We start from the raw sequence: 15,466 nt of genomic DNA, 5'->3' as shown, positions 1-15,466 counted from the left end.
AAATGAGGCATTATGTACGGAATTTATGTACGGATACCAGAAAAAGCTTTATATACGGATATTATATACGGATATTTATATACGGAAAAATCCGTATATAAATTCCGTATATAAAGTTTGCGCGTGGTGGCGGGAAAATTATCCAGGGATATATCCGTATATAATCCGTAGTATCCGTATGTAGTTAGAACGAAGTTATTAACTGCGGATATTATATACGGATGTGGGAAATTATTTTTTAAAAATTTTTTTTTTCTGAATAATTGGATGCTGAGCTGCATATCACACTCTGAAGAAGCGTTTTCCCCTCTTTCTCGAACCCTAACTCTGTTCTCGAACTCTAGAACTCTTGTTCTCTCTCTCGAACTCTCCTCTTCATCAATCCTTCATCAACCATTCATTCACCTCTCCTCTCCAACCTTTAGTCAGCTCTCGTGTCGAGCCTTCGTCTGAAACCTTCAGTCACGTCCCCTCTGGATCGTCTCTTCTCTGCAGCTGTAAATCATTCTTCTCTGGAGCCCTAAATCTGGTAAGTGATTCTTCTTTTCGTTCATGTTTATGGTAATCTGTAATGGTTAGAAATCTTTAAAATTGAAACCTAATCTGTGTTGATTTGATTTTCATTGCCCCATTTTTGGTTCGTCTGGGAAGACGTAGTTGGATTTTGACGAGGCATCGATTGAGGCTGCTGTGTTGCGGTATAAGCTGAGACGTAGAACTTGGTGCTGCGAAGGCCGAAGGAACCACAAAAAGGTGTTTTTAATTTCCTCTCTTGTAATGGAAATTAGCTTTTATAAATGTGATTCTTGCTTCTGCTACTACTGCTCTATTATGGATTCAAACTCGACTCACTTAGCAAGCAATCCCTTGTGCCACTCTGATTATTTAATGCGATCACTCAGTGATGGAAATTCAATGCACAATCATGTTTTACATCCAAAGGCTAAACACAAAGTAAACAGCTGACAGCTGTAGTTTGTTCAAATGAATAACGTAATGTAATGTAGTGCTCCTCTGTCTTTATAACCATGTGTTCTGCAATAGAGGTTCACTGACTTTTATAATAATACTCTATAATAATTCAACCACATTTCTTAATTTCTCTTTGTTGATTGTCTCGTTTGATTTTTTTTTTTGTTAGAAATCTCAACCTCCCACCTCACCCCATCCAACAAAAGAAACAAGAAATAGGGGATAATTCGAAAAGTAATACTTGTGGGAACACTATTGCAAGATTTAGGACCCCATTGACAATCCTGGAAATACTAAAGTTAATATAAGTAGCCATAAAATACAATAATATACTCACAAGAAAGAATAAGCTATTAACCCTGCTCACCTTGGCCAAGCCCCAATGACTGAATATGTGTGGAAACTAAGGCATATGGAACGCTGTAAGTGATCTGAAATAATTGATCCATGAAGCCAGATAAACTTACACAGAACTCTCAAATAATATATTGGCAAAATCATGCACAATTAATGGGGTAATGTGCAAATTTTAAATTTTGACATGTCTTGATTCTCGAGATAGAAAATGCCAGTTTGTGTTAAAAACTGCTGCCAAGCTTGAGTCAAGACACTATAGGAGACATAATAGTACTGTTTATGTTAAGGTACATAGGAGAACAGAAGGCAGTTTGAGCTAAAGAGATCATGCAGACAAAATCAAATGAACTAAGATACTTTATATGATGAGTCACTGAAACCATGCAAAAAGACAGAATTTGAGTTTTTGTTTTAAGGAACATGGGAGACAGAATTTGAGTTTCCAGATGTTTTGATGCAAACTTGGTTGAGATCCCAGTTGAAGTTGAGGATCCTGGTCATTATTACTACCATGTGAGAAGTTATTAAATCTTTTAGTAGCTTCTTTTTGCCTTGGTGGACTATTGAATATTTTTCTTACTGATGATTTTGTGTTAAAATGTGCAGTTTGCTTTTTTTACTTCCAGAACAATAGCAGCACTTGAGGAGTTAACATGGGTGAGCAAGCTTGTTAGTGTAATATAAACATCTTCAATTCTTTGTAATGCATATTAATTTCCCTTTTTAACTAGGAAGCATGATGGTGGCAATGACTATCAAAGTCAAGATAATTTGATTTATTCATTGCAGAAATTATTTGGTAGTTGTTTATGGCTATTAAATTAATTGGGTAGTTGAAAGTCCATTGAGAATGGTTGTAACTTGTACTGACTTGTCTTCTCATTTTCTGGAGTTCACTTAATGCAAAACCATTTAATATTAATCCTGGAATCAAATTTTCACTGTAAAGCCTATTGTGTTACTGCAGGATTATGGCATTGACTTTGATGATCATGATCATCCTATCAAGGTGTTCCAGTGCAGTTGTGGCAGTAAATTATGCAGGCATATAAAGAGGTCAAACAGTAAGTTCATTCTGCAGCTATTCAGTCACTCATCTGCAAATTTCTTTTCAATTTCCAACTCAAAGTGTGGTCTTTCATCTTTTATTTTTGCATTGACAATTCTCATCTTATGCTCCCTAATTTGTTGCAATATTTCTTTTGTATAGTCTATTTCATTTTTCAGCGTCATATGCCCAGCCTATAATGATAATTGTAAAATATAGAGCTCATATTCTGTTTTGTTCTGGGGTTCTATTGGATAGTTGCTATTCTTCTTTTGGCAATCTGTATCTGATTGGGGTCATTTAATATAGAACTATATTAATAGTTCTGAAAATCTGGGGCTAGTTTTGTTTCCTGATATGATTTTGTACTCTTAGGAATCATATCCTCTGTAATATTATACCCAAGAATGACGTTCCCATTAACATTTAAGATAAAAGTTAAAATTAGTTTTGTTAAAAATTGAAAAATAAAAGGAAAACTAGAAGAATTCAGTGGGAATAAGTAGTTATTGTGGACAATGACTTTCATATCTAGGGCAATATAAAAGATACCAGATCATTTTCATGATGGTGGGTTTTGCTGGTAATAAAGATATCCCAGAATATATTTCCCTAACTTTTACCAATAGTGAGAATACTTATTCCCATCCTCACTATTCTCAGGAATGAAACATAATAATAACAGTACAAACAGTAAGTACAGAATTTTCATATTTAATTATTTTAACATAAAAATAACCTTTTACATATTAAACATATTTTGAAAATGATTTCATTTTGGTAGGAAGAAGTGCTATAATACAGCCAAGTGTCTGGGTAAATATAACTTTACGTGTTTTCTATCATAAATGGACAATAAAAACGGATAATGCAACATTTCATATTGTATTTTTTTACTTTATACCTTTACGTGGAAAACAAAAAGATAATCGAAAAAAAGTGTGGAGGAGAATGAAATTTATCCATGAATGCAAGCATTGATAAAAACAAATTATTAGATTTTATTCTTCTCACTTTTTCTTCCTTTTTTTCCTAATTAAAAGTATGTGAATCAATATTAAAAGTTAGGCCACTATTTCATAGAAATGTATGTTGAGAGAAAATTAAAAGAGTATAGTGGGTGTTAGGAAAATGAGCTTAGCTCACAAGATGAGAAAATGTCATACGCTTCTAATTCAACTTTAAAGGTAACATTTGGTATATTTTTTTGGTTTTTTTCTCTTTCATAAAAGTGACATCTCTTTGTTTAGAGAAAACAAAGTAGCATGTCGTTTTCCTAACTCTTGTAATAGCTCTATTTTTGGGATTTTCAATTAATTTTTTTTTTCTTTTGAGGATATTTATTTACATGTGTCTAGTTCGTGATTTTAAAATATCATTGAAATTATAACTATACTAAATTAAAACCAGGGTCTCAAAATTAAGACAACAAAAATGAGTCGATCCCACCCATTCAGCCTATTAAAATATATAAATTGTGTTTGAAAAAAAAAATCTAAATTATATTTTGGCTCTCTATTCCTAACATTTATTTAATTGTTTTATAATGATTTTCATTATTATGTGACTTGTGAATGTAGCTCACCTTTTCTTATTTGCTTGGGTTTTGTTTGGTGTAAAACTAAAAGAAGGTGAGTTAAAATCTTGAAGATAACTACTAAATGTACCCCTCTAATTGCTAAAGTACTCCTACATTATGTGCTTTTTTGCTTTTGATATTATCCAAAACACCTTTCCAATTTGTTAAGCATGCCGTTAATTGCAAAGTAGGAAGATTGGCCGTCAACAGATTATTCAAATTATGTACAATACAACAAGAAGTCACATACTCAGACCTTCCTCTCTCTTTCTGTCTCTCTCCATTGCACCTTCCCTTCTTCTTTTCTTTGTGATTTTTGAGATAGCTTTACTGGTTTTTTCTCTTGTACAGATTTCTAGCTACAACACCCAGATATCAATTTCTGTAATTCTGTGTGTTCTGTGATGTTTATGTGAGTTTGTACTAACTCTATCACATTATAAATTTTCGTTTTTTAAACCTCATGTGTAATGATAATATTTATTCATTTAACAGGAACAATTTGTTGCAAAATTTTCTCAAATTAGATCTGAGACTGCATCTGTTGGTGTCTCAACATCTTCTCCTCTAGACCCTGCGGAGGAGGAAAGATTGAGAAACAGATGTTGGTTAGAGGCTGCTGGTGGAAAATACAAGGGACGCGTATACGGCATTGGAAATGTCACTTCCCAAGATTACTGTGTTGATAGTTACATCCAACAGACACAGGCATCTTCTACTGCTCAACCTCAAAATTCAGAAGAAATTCTTAACCTGAAATCGCAGTTACAACAATATGGTCAGCAGCTTCAAAAGTTTGAAGGCTTTATTGGCGTCCTCCTGCCGTTCCTTCCGCCTTCAGCAGCCGCGGCTGCACAACAATTTTTAAACCTTCAAAATCCTCAAGTTCAAAATGACGTACCCAATATAGTCAAACCAGAACAGCAACCTCCAGAACAGCAACCACCACACCAGCAACCACCACATGAACAACCAGAAGATGGAAATGATGATTACATGCATTATTAGGAATTTTATAGAACTTATTTCCATTACTGTTGAACTTATTTAGAACCACAACTACAATCTGTTTATGAACTCCAAATGTTGCAGTTATATTTACATTATACAATATTTATGTATTCATATACAATGTTTTCTTTGTGGATTAAGTGTATCTGAAAACCTTATTAAATTTATATGTCAATGTGCAATGTATAATGTCCAGGTTTGCTTGTAACAATGTTGAATGTTCACTACAATGTCCAGGTCTGCTTGTATATTGTGCATGGAGAACTGCTATATACAGAGAATTTATTTAGCTCTCGTTATAAACCATTATATACGGAAAAATCCGTATATAATTTCCGTATATAAGTTATATACGGATTTATCCGTATATAAGTTATATACGGAAATATCCGTATATAACTTATATACGGAAATTATATACGGATTTTTCCGTATATAATTTATATACGGATAAATCCGTATATAATTTCCGTATATAATTTATATACGGATATTTCCGTATATAACTTATATACGGAAAAATCCGTATATAATTTCCATATATAAGTTATATACGGATAAATCCGTATGTAAACTTAGCTACGATGGTATTATATACGGATTTTTGTCCGTATGTAATCCGTATATAAACACAAAATATATACGGATTTTGGGTCTTATATACGGATTTTTGCTGTATGTAATACACTTTTTTCTTGTAGTGATACTATACAGATTTCATCATATTAATAAATCCAACTATACTATAGTCATACAACTTTCATACGTATCCAAATCAACATGCATTTCAACCAACAGAAAACATATACAATATCAGTGATCGTTCATAACAGCTCAAACAGCACACTGTTCATACATCCAAATCAGATCATACAACATGCAGGTATAAATTAAACATATAAGCTTCCCTTACCTGGATAGCAGTGTACGTCCTAAGAGTATAACTTTAACTCGTTCAACTACGGCTCTTCTATACTCCACGGTCACTTAAGTTTCTTCAACTAAATCTAACCAAAGAAATGTAGAAGATATCAACTTCTACCCTTGCATGCAACTGAATCTGGGTTCGCAGGAATATCCAGAAACGAACGTCTAAGTTGGGAGACTTACCGTTTTCAGAATCGGGATTGGTTCGGTCCAAAATGAAGCTCACAGCTGGGAGAACGTTCCTATGGTGCTGTAAGTTGATCGGAGAAGAAACGTGAGATTTACAGTAGAGAGAAGGTGGTCTGGTTCTAGAGAGAAGGTGGAGAAAATGGGGTTTGAGTTTCGTGAAGAAGAAGGTGAATGCAGAGAGTGAGAAGAAATGTTTTCAGAAAAATCATTTTTCTTCCCAACGTCAAACGGACGTGCACTCTCATGCGGATTGTCGGAACAATCGGTACCGTTATAGAATTGCGTAGCGGAATAAAATATAGATAGCGGAAAGCGTGTAACGATCACAACACAAGTTAAAATATGTGCTAAGAGTTTAGGGATCAAGAAAATCAACACATAATTTTTATCCTGGTTCGAATCAAAAGATTCTACCACTACTGGAAAAATAATTATTTCCGAGGGGTAATTACCGAAGGCCTTGTGGCCTTCGGTAAATGTATTTTACCGAAGGCTTTTCCGAAGGCTTGTGTAGTATCACTTTTCCAAAGGGTAATGGCCGTCTGTAATGCACAGGAGTGATTACCGAAGGTAAATGACCGCCGGTAAGTGAATGATGTATATGAAATTAGAAAGTGAAATATTTCCCTCCCCTCATTTCGCGAAAACCCCTTCTTCCCCAATATTGAGATTGTGTGCCCTTCCTCCCTCGACGAACTGAGTGTGTCGCGTGTGCAGACTGATTCCCACCCTAACCATCATTGGGATACGATTCTTCCCCAGTCCTCCATTATAGGTGAAGTCTCCCATTCTCCCATCTCATTTTCTTTCCCTGTTACTGTTTTCGAGAAGGCGTCAGTGGTGGAACCTTTCTTCTTGTAGCGTTTTGCAGTGTTCTGAGCTGAGGAAGGTGGTGGGTGGTTCAGTTGAAGGCTACCATTGTGGAGGGAAGATATTGGAGGAGGCGGCGTAGACGAGGCGGCGCAACCAGGGGAGTGTCGCTCTGTGAGAAGGTCTTCCACTACCGCTTCAGAGGCTATTGAAGGGGCTACTGTCGAGGTAAGTTGTCATTTTCATTGATGAACTATGAAAGCTAAGAAGAATGTGTTCTGACTTTGTTCAATGTATGCTCAGAATTAGTGTGTGCAATACGAATTTTTATAGAAAATATTGTTCAAAGTAGTCATTTTGATTGCTAATGTATGTTGATTATGAAACTGTTATCTCCATTTCCTGAAGCTTCTTCTCCACTGCTCCCATTCTTTCACACTGTTTTCATTCATCACAAAAACCAAACAAACCATGTCAGTTTCCTTTTGTTCAGTCATTTTGTCAAACACTAATTAATTTCAAGTAATGCTATGAAACAAATTTCATTTCACACTGAAACCTTGCCTGGAATGGTATGTGATTATCTTTCGGATTAATTTCTTTCTTTCTTTGAATGTTGCTGGGGTCCTCTACTTGAAGCAAGTGAATTCCAATTCCATATCCGAATAGCCTGTACAACAATGACTAAGAAGGAACAGAGTGAGGAGAATTTACCCCAGAAGAAAATAACATAAAAAAGTTTGATTCATTTTTTTGACATTTTTGTTCAACTGTGTTGATGTGTCCCTTTCTAGCTAGGGTGAGACAGGAAGGATAATGAGAGTTTGTTTTCTTGGGATTCAAAAAATGAACCCACTATTCCTGCTTGGATATGGACACTCTGCCCTCTTAAATTATGATGTCAGGTTCTGCTGACATTATTTTCCTATCAAACTGCAAAATATTTTGGTTTCATTTTAAACCCTGAATGCTATTGTTTCTTTAGGTTTTCGTACATATGAGTTCTTGGCTTGCATTTTTATCTCCATGTATCTTTCTTCCTTAAGGATTATTCAGCATGCTGGATTTAACAATCATCAACATTAATCACCTTGTTCTGTTGTTGGATACATATAATATGCTCAAAATTTGTTCAAAAGTGAATTATTTAATGTCATTTGATTAACATATTACTAATTTCCATTAACTTGTTCTGGTTTAACATCTGACTTTTTTTACTGATATAAATAGTTAGCATCCCTTCTTCATAACATGTTTTATCTCATTTGATACATCTCATCTTTTACAACAGTTACTGTCTATATTAATGGTTGTTTCTGCATAAAAAACATAATAAATTTAAACATTAATGGGTTTTTCTGCATAAAAAAAAACAAAGGGCTGTGTTGGGGACCAGTAAATGTTTACCGTGGGTGTAGTACTGAGACACTGACCAATTTTGGATTTCTGGAGTAGTGTCTAAACAGTGTGGGGTATTTTAATTCCCAAACTCAGTGCTCTAACTCATAACCTTTTGCTGCCTGATTCCAAAGCTCGTGAAGTCATCATGAAATTTTAACGCCATGCCTCATGGTGGAAGTAACTTTACATGTTCGGATTGGTTATTGATTTGAGTTAAGTTCATATGTATGTGTTTTTGTGAATTGGTTATGAAAATAATTGTATGTTCTTTATGGTGCTATAATGTTGAGATTGATTTCTAAGAGAAGAGTACCGTGTGAATTCCATTGTTAGATATATAGTACCAATTTGATCATTTGATGTAAAAGACAATTTTTTGTGTTAGTGTAAGGATAATTCAATTACAAAATATCATTATATATACATCTAAGTTAAACACTAGACACTGTAACTTGTCACAGTCAAGGACTTTGTTTTCTTATTTGGATTTAGTGAAACTAGACATATGTATTCATAAGTAAAAATGTATGCAACCAGAGGAAGAGAAGTGATAACAACTTGTCTGGTTTCATTGCTTTGGCAGAGATTAATTGATGCTACTGTTTGATTAACTTCTTTGGATATTGAGTTGTCAAATATCAAAGAATTTGGTTTGTTGAATTATGGTGAAGTATGATAACCTTAAGTACACTTCTATTTGATGTCTTAGGTCAGTTTTTAAAGGATTTGGGGGCAGAAGGGGAGGAAGACAGTGTAGAAAGAAGACTTGATCAGGAAAGGATAACAAAGGCCAAGGTATGCTCACCTAAACTGAAATTGCATGATTATATGTGATATGTTAAGTTATGTTGAATGGAGGTTACGATGTTGTATACATTGAGTTTTGTGAAACTTTGTTTTGTATTGTTTGAATTTGATTGTCAAATATGTAAGAGTATTTAGACTTAGAACCTAGAACCCAAAAATTGACTATAGGAGTTGTCAATTTTGACAATCTTGGTTGCTGGACAGCCCCTATGAATTGAGTAAGACCATATACGTTTACATAATCCAAATCATAAGACATACCTAATTTATGTATAAAATCATGATATAGTTATAAACTATATAGATTAAAGAAGTCAGTAAAGAAAAAAGAGTTCTATTATGGAACATAAGCCTCCTATTATGCCTTGTTTAGTTATACAAATTACTTTTATCAACAAAAGAAGAGTAGAGTTTCTACTTTTCCATTCTAATGTCGCCTGTTTCATTTGTCTTGGTAATTTACCAAAATAAAAAAGAGATAACAGAAATTGTTTAGATCAGATATGAGATACCAATAAAGGAGAAAGTAGATGATACATTTATTTTATCCAAATTCATGTTATCTAAGATGGAAAAGTACATGAATTGCCATTATTTTAGTCCCCAAGAACAGAGACACATACAACAGTACACAAAAGTATTCCTATTGATGAGAGTAACTAAACAGAAACAAATTGAATACTAGAGCCCATCCAATTTGAATCTGTTCCTGGAATCTTGAAGTGGTTTTTTGTTCCTAATTAAGCTGCACCATGAATTGACAATTTGTGCTCCTTCTCCACTTCCTAAGATGCCACCTATTGAATGAACACAGAAATCATGAACACATATTATTGAATGAGAAGGCTTGCTTCTCCTCTTACATTAGCATTACATTTATAAGGGAAATAAAGTAACTACCCATTTCCTTTCCAACTCAGTTTGGCTGGAACACAACTCACACACACAGCCCATACTGACAGCACACACACAACTCACACTAATCATTCTAACAATAATTCTAACACCACCGTAGTTGGAGGATGTTTATAAAACTGGACTGCACATTATAGAGGCCTTTTTGTATCATGTTTGATCTGTGAAGGATATAAAAGACAAAGAAAGTGAATACAATTGAATTGTATTCTGGTTTCATATTGTTAAATTTGTTTCAGTTATTGTCCTCTGATTCTGAACCTTTGTACAACATTTTATAGTGTTGTTGAAGGTTGCTTAAGGTGTAGCCAACCATAATAAGCAATGTAATGCAATCTGCATACTTTGGTTGCTCAAAATCCTTTCCATTTGACTGTTTCAGAATTTCATTGTACCTTTTCACCTTGCTGAACTTGTTTGAATTGTTTATTCTGCACTATACTAGCCTAAGAAACTTCACACAAACTGTCCTAACAAGTTTAAGATGGTAAATCAATGCTAATTACAAAGTCACACTACAAAAACAACTTAGAACTCAAAATATGACACCCTAGAACCTAAAACTAGTTAGTAGAATACACTAAAAGTGGTCATAATGCAAACTGTATTAAAGTAGTAACCAAAACAGTAAAAGAACTATGTACACAAGTTTTAAAACATAAAAGAAAGATAGAAATGAGTGGACAATTCGAAAACACAAAGAAATAGAAGATTTGACTATTTAGTGACCTAAAATTACACTACACCATGGTAAATTTGGTAAGAATGATGATGAGCAATCTGTTAAACAGGCCTAAAAGTCTCTACACAAGTTGTTACCTCCTAGAAATGACTAAGAATGGACTGAAGAACTGATTCCTATTACAGTATCTTGAAATCACCAGTAAAACCTCAAAAAGGCTACTACAAATGCACTACAATGGTCAAATTTTGATGCCTGCACTAAACTAGCCTACGAAACTTGAAACAAACTGTCCTAACAAGTTTAGGATGGTAAATCAATGGTAATGAGAAAGTCACACTACAAAAACAACTTAGAACTCAAAATATGACACCCTAGAACCTAAAACTAGTTAGTAGAATACACTAAAAGTGGTCATAATATTAAAGCATTAACCAAAACAGTAAAACAACTATATACACAAGTTTTAAAACATAAAAGAAAGATAGATATGAGGGCACAATTCGAAAGGGGTAAAGTATACAAAATCAAACAGCACTAAGAATGTATGCTGCACCAGAAAATGGACTTTAAAAGTGTGCTTTCAAACCCAAAAATGATTGGCAGTGTTTGTAAAGCTTAAGTGATGATGATAGCAACTTTATATCATCAATTTAAAGGTGTTTAAACATTGAAACAACAAGGAATCATAGTAAACTCGAAAATCACTAATTCACTTCCAAATTTAAGCAAAATTAACGGATTTGGAATTGATTTTGCCCTTGATGGCTAAAATGTGACCAAATGAACAGTGCACACAAGTTTAAAATGGTCAAATAAACTTTTTCAAACATTCACAATGCACACAAAGGAGCAGATGCTTCAAGTCACTGCTGCTATAGCCAATTATGCAGCATTTTTAAACCAAAATTAGCACTAGAAGTTTCATTTTTTAGTACCTATAAAAGTGTACTTATAAGGTGAGAAATTGTCATTTCACCTAATGTAGACTCATTCTAAGGTATGTAAACATCCTAACAAGTATAACTTAGTGAAATCAAGGTAGGAAAGTACTGAAAAACAAATAATAACCTAAAACTAAAAGTTTTAGTATTTAGCACCTAATAAGTGTGTTCAAAGGGTGAACAATTGCAAATACAACTAACGTAGACTAAATTTAAGTAATGTGAACATCCTAACATGTCTAAAGTAGTGAAATAAACCTAGGAAACTATTTAAAAGCAAAGAATTAGGTATAACTAAAATTTTGAGTAGTTGGAAGGTATAAAAGTGTGCTTAAAAGGTGAGAATTTGCAACCACACCTAATGTACACTTATTTGAAGTAATGTGAACATCCTACCATGTGTAAAGTAGTAGTGGAATGAAGCTAGGAAACATGTCAAAAGCAAAGAATTACCTTAAACTCAAACTTTGAGTTTTTAGAACATAAATACTTTGGGTATTTTAACTAATGTGATTGTCAGTACATACTTTTATAGCTATTTCATTGCCTCAATTATGTTTATATGTATTATATATCCATGCTTCTATAGATATTTGATTGCCTAAATTATGTTCATCTTTATATTGTATGTTCATGTATATTGTCTTTCATTCATTAGGCTACAACTTGATTAAGTTAAGTAGTCATTTAAAATCCTATGGTACTACCAACTTTCTCAATGAAATGAGAAGGGTAAAAATAATATAAACACTTAGAACGTACAAAATATGTGGAAGTACTCTAGACAAGAGAACTTCAGGTGTAATAAGTTGTCTCCTCCAACTTTAATACACAACCCCTTAGGATGTTTAATGCATTTCAATACTGAGGACTTGTCTTTGCATGCCCTTATTGAATGCCTATGACCATAGTGTTGAAATTGCCTTCCATGTTCGACTTCAGTAGTAATAGGTTTATTACTTATGTTACATGGAGTGTTGCTGTTTTGGCTAAGTTTATATTTGTTTGGCTTGTCACAGAACATGGCCCATTTTCCCAACCATCGTGGATGGATGTACGACCGTTGTTATAGTGGAAGGAGAGGTTTGAAAGAATCTTTTGTCATGGGAGTTGAAGAGTTCGTGGAGACGGCACGACGATATCAATATTATGCCCTTGATGGAGGGATTCGATGTCCATGCATCAAGTGCGAATGTACAAGCATTCTGAAAGATGAAGTCGTCAAAGTTCACCTTTACCAAAAAGGGTTCATGCCTAATTACACGGTCTGGACATTTCATGGTGAAGAAATTCCTTCGACCTCCACTGCAGCTGAAAAACGGCTTGCATCAGGTTCGAATACTGTTGTACATACATGTGAGATAGATCAATTTGCCTACATGCAAGAGATGGTCGACCATGCTCTTCGTCACCATGCTGCAGAAGCAGACGATAGTCATGATGAAGAGCCTCCCAATGAAACGACGCAGAGGTTTTACAATTTACTGACAGAGGCAAATCTACCTGTATTTGAAGGTTCATCTGAGTCAAAATTGTCAGTGTGCATTAGACTCATGGCTGGCAAATCTAATTGGAACGTTCCCATTCAAGCAGTGGACTTCTATACAAAACTGATGTTAGATTTGACACCACAAAACAATTTGATGCCAAAGAATTATTACCAAGCCAAACAATGTGTTTCAAAGTTGGGATTGGATGTGAAGAAGATTGATTGTTGTGTTAATGGATGTATGTTATTCTATGACAATGACAGTGGCAAAAATGATGCATTGTTGGTGGAATGCAAGTTTTGTGGCTCACCTCGATATCAGACAATGCATGCTGGACGGAGGCAAAAAAAACCAATTCCATTAAAGTCCATGTTCTACTTACCTATAATTCCAAGATTACAAAGATTGTTTACTTCAATGCAAACAGCAGAACACATGACATGGCATGATGGTAACAAAACTCCGGGACTTTTGCGTCATCCTTCTGATGGTGAAGCTTGGAAGCACTTCAATCGTAAACATGCATCCTTTGCTAGTGAACCGCGTAACGTCAGACTTGGTCTATGCTCTGATGGGTTTACCCCGTACATTCAGGCGTCTGCATCACCGTATTCATGTTGGCCCGTGATAGTTACACCATACAATCTACCACCTGAGATGTGCATGACAAAGCCTTACATGTTTTTATCGTGTATAATACCAGGTCCATCTAATCCCAAATCATTGATTGATGTTTACTTGGAGCCTTTGATTGATGATTTGAAGAAGTTATGGAATGGTGTTTGGACGTATGACGTTTCAAGGAGGCAAAATTTCCTTATGAGGGCAGCCTTGATGTGGACTATTAACGACTTCCCAGCGTACGGCATGTTATCTGGTTGGAGCACACATGGTCGATTAGCTTGTCCACATTGCATGGAACATACAAAGTCATTCCAATTGAGTCATGGCCGGAAAAGTAGTTGGTTTGACTGCCATCGACGGTTCTTGCCCATTGACCACCCCTTTAGAAGAAACAAAAAGGCATTTCGAAAAGGAAAAGTTGAAACGGATATGCCCCCGCCAAAGTTGACTGGATCACACGTGTGGAGAAGAGTGAAAGACTATCCAAAAGTCACTGAATCTGGTCAGAATAGGCTAGAAGGGTTTGGGGAATGGCATAATTGGACTAAAAGAAGCATATTCTGGGAACTTCCGTATTGGAAGGACAACTTGCTAAGACACAACATCGATGTGATGCACACAGAAAAAAATTTCTTTGACAATGTCTTCAACACAGTCATGGATGTTAAAGGTAAGACAAAAGATAATGAGAAAGCAAGAAAAGATTTACCTTTGTATTGTGGACGAAAAGACTTAGAGTTGAAGGCACAAGGTAACGGCCGATTATTTAAACCAAAAGCAAATTACACCATGTCAAAAGACGAGACAAGAATAGTGTGTGCATGGATCAAGGAGCTTAGAATGCCAGATGGATATGCTTCTAACTTGTCCAGATGTGCCAATGTTCAGAACGGTACTATTCAAGGGTTGAAGAGTCATGATTGTCATGTATTCATGGAGACTTTCATCCCTCTTGCGTTCAGTTGTTTGCCAACACACGTGTTACATCCACTGATAGAAATCAGTAACTTCTTTAAAGATTTGTGTTGCACGACACTAAAGGAAGATTCCCTTAAAAAGATGGATGAAAATATCCCGATTATTCTCTGCAAATTGGAAAGAATATTCCCTCCTGCATTCTTTGATTCAATGGAGCACATTCCAATTCATCTTGCATATGAAGCTTGGCTTGGGGGACCCGTGCAGTACAGGTGGATGTATCCCTTTGAAAGGTTTATGGGAGAATCCAAACGGTCAGTTAAAAATAAAGCTAGAGTGGAAGGCTCAATTGGTGCAGCTTACTTGCACAGAGAGACAACTTATTTTTGTTCACATTATTTCAAGAACTTCATGTTGTCTCCCACTCATGTCAGAAATGAAATGCAATGGCAAGTTCAACCACGTGAAGGTGCATTATCAGTTTTCCGACAATCAGGCCGTCACGCAGGGAAAGAATTCACTCATTGGTTAACTGATGCTGAATTCAACTCCGCTCATGTCCATGTCTTGATCAATTGCAGTGAAGTCAAGCCGTACCTTGAGTATGTCATCATCCATCTCTAATCTATCAAAAGGTTTAATTGTTATACACTAATTAATTTCATTTCTACCAGCTCATTTGTTGTGGCTGAGCAAGTCACAGAAGGAAATACTTCTGCTAGAATACACTCTGAGTTTCCCCATTGGTTTAGAAATCAGGTCCGTAGTTTTGTCCTTCGTTTAGAGCAAGGT

General features: G+C 35.1%; 2 long non-coding RNA genes across 3 annotated transcripts; both read left to right on the top strand.

Annotated features, from left to right (window-relative positions):
• Positions 1 to 273: 273 nt before the first annotated feature.
• Positions 274 to 5,162, top strand: LOC148197759 (uncharacterized). 2 transcript variants are annotated; one of them, XR_015779998.1, is made up of 6 exons: positions 274 to 529; positions 652 to 753; positions 1,936 to 1,986; positions 2,297 to 2,393; positions 4,308 to 4,368; positions 4,452 to 5,162. It is a non-coding gene; the product is annotated as an uncharacterized LOC148197759 (long non-coding RNA). The 2 variants fall into 2 exon arrangements; XR_015779999.1 differs by lacking the exon at positions 4,308 to 4,368 and having other exon boundaries at positions 275 to 529; positions 4,452 to 5,134.
• A 1,365-nt stretch (positions 5,163 to 6,527) lies between these two features.
• Positions 6,528 to 9,338, top strand: LOC148197758 (uncharacterized). Its single transcript, XR_015786663.1, has 3 exons — positions 6,528 to 6,858; positions 6,955 to 7,121; positions 9,004 to 9,338. It is a non-coding gene; the product is annotated as an uncharacterized LOC148197758 (long non-coding RNA).
• Positions 9,339 to 15,466: the final 6,128 nt, after the last annotated feature.

Source organism: Vigna umbellata, chromosome 5 (assembly GCF_029865625.1).
Source record: "Vigna umbellata cultivar VRB3 chromosome 5, Vumbellata_1.0, whole genome shotgun sequence".
In the NCBI taxonomy this organism is placed as follows: Eukaryota; Viridiplantae; Streptophyta; class Magnoliopsida; order Fabales; family Fabaceae; genus Vigna; species Vigna umbellata.
Note: the sequence above shows the minus strand (reverse complement) of the source record. Positions and strands in the feature narration are given on the sequence as shown.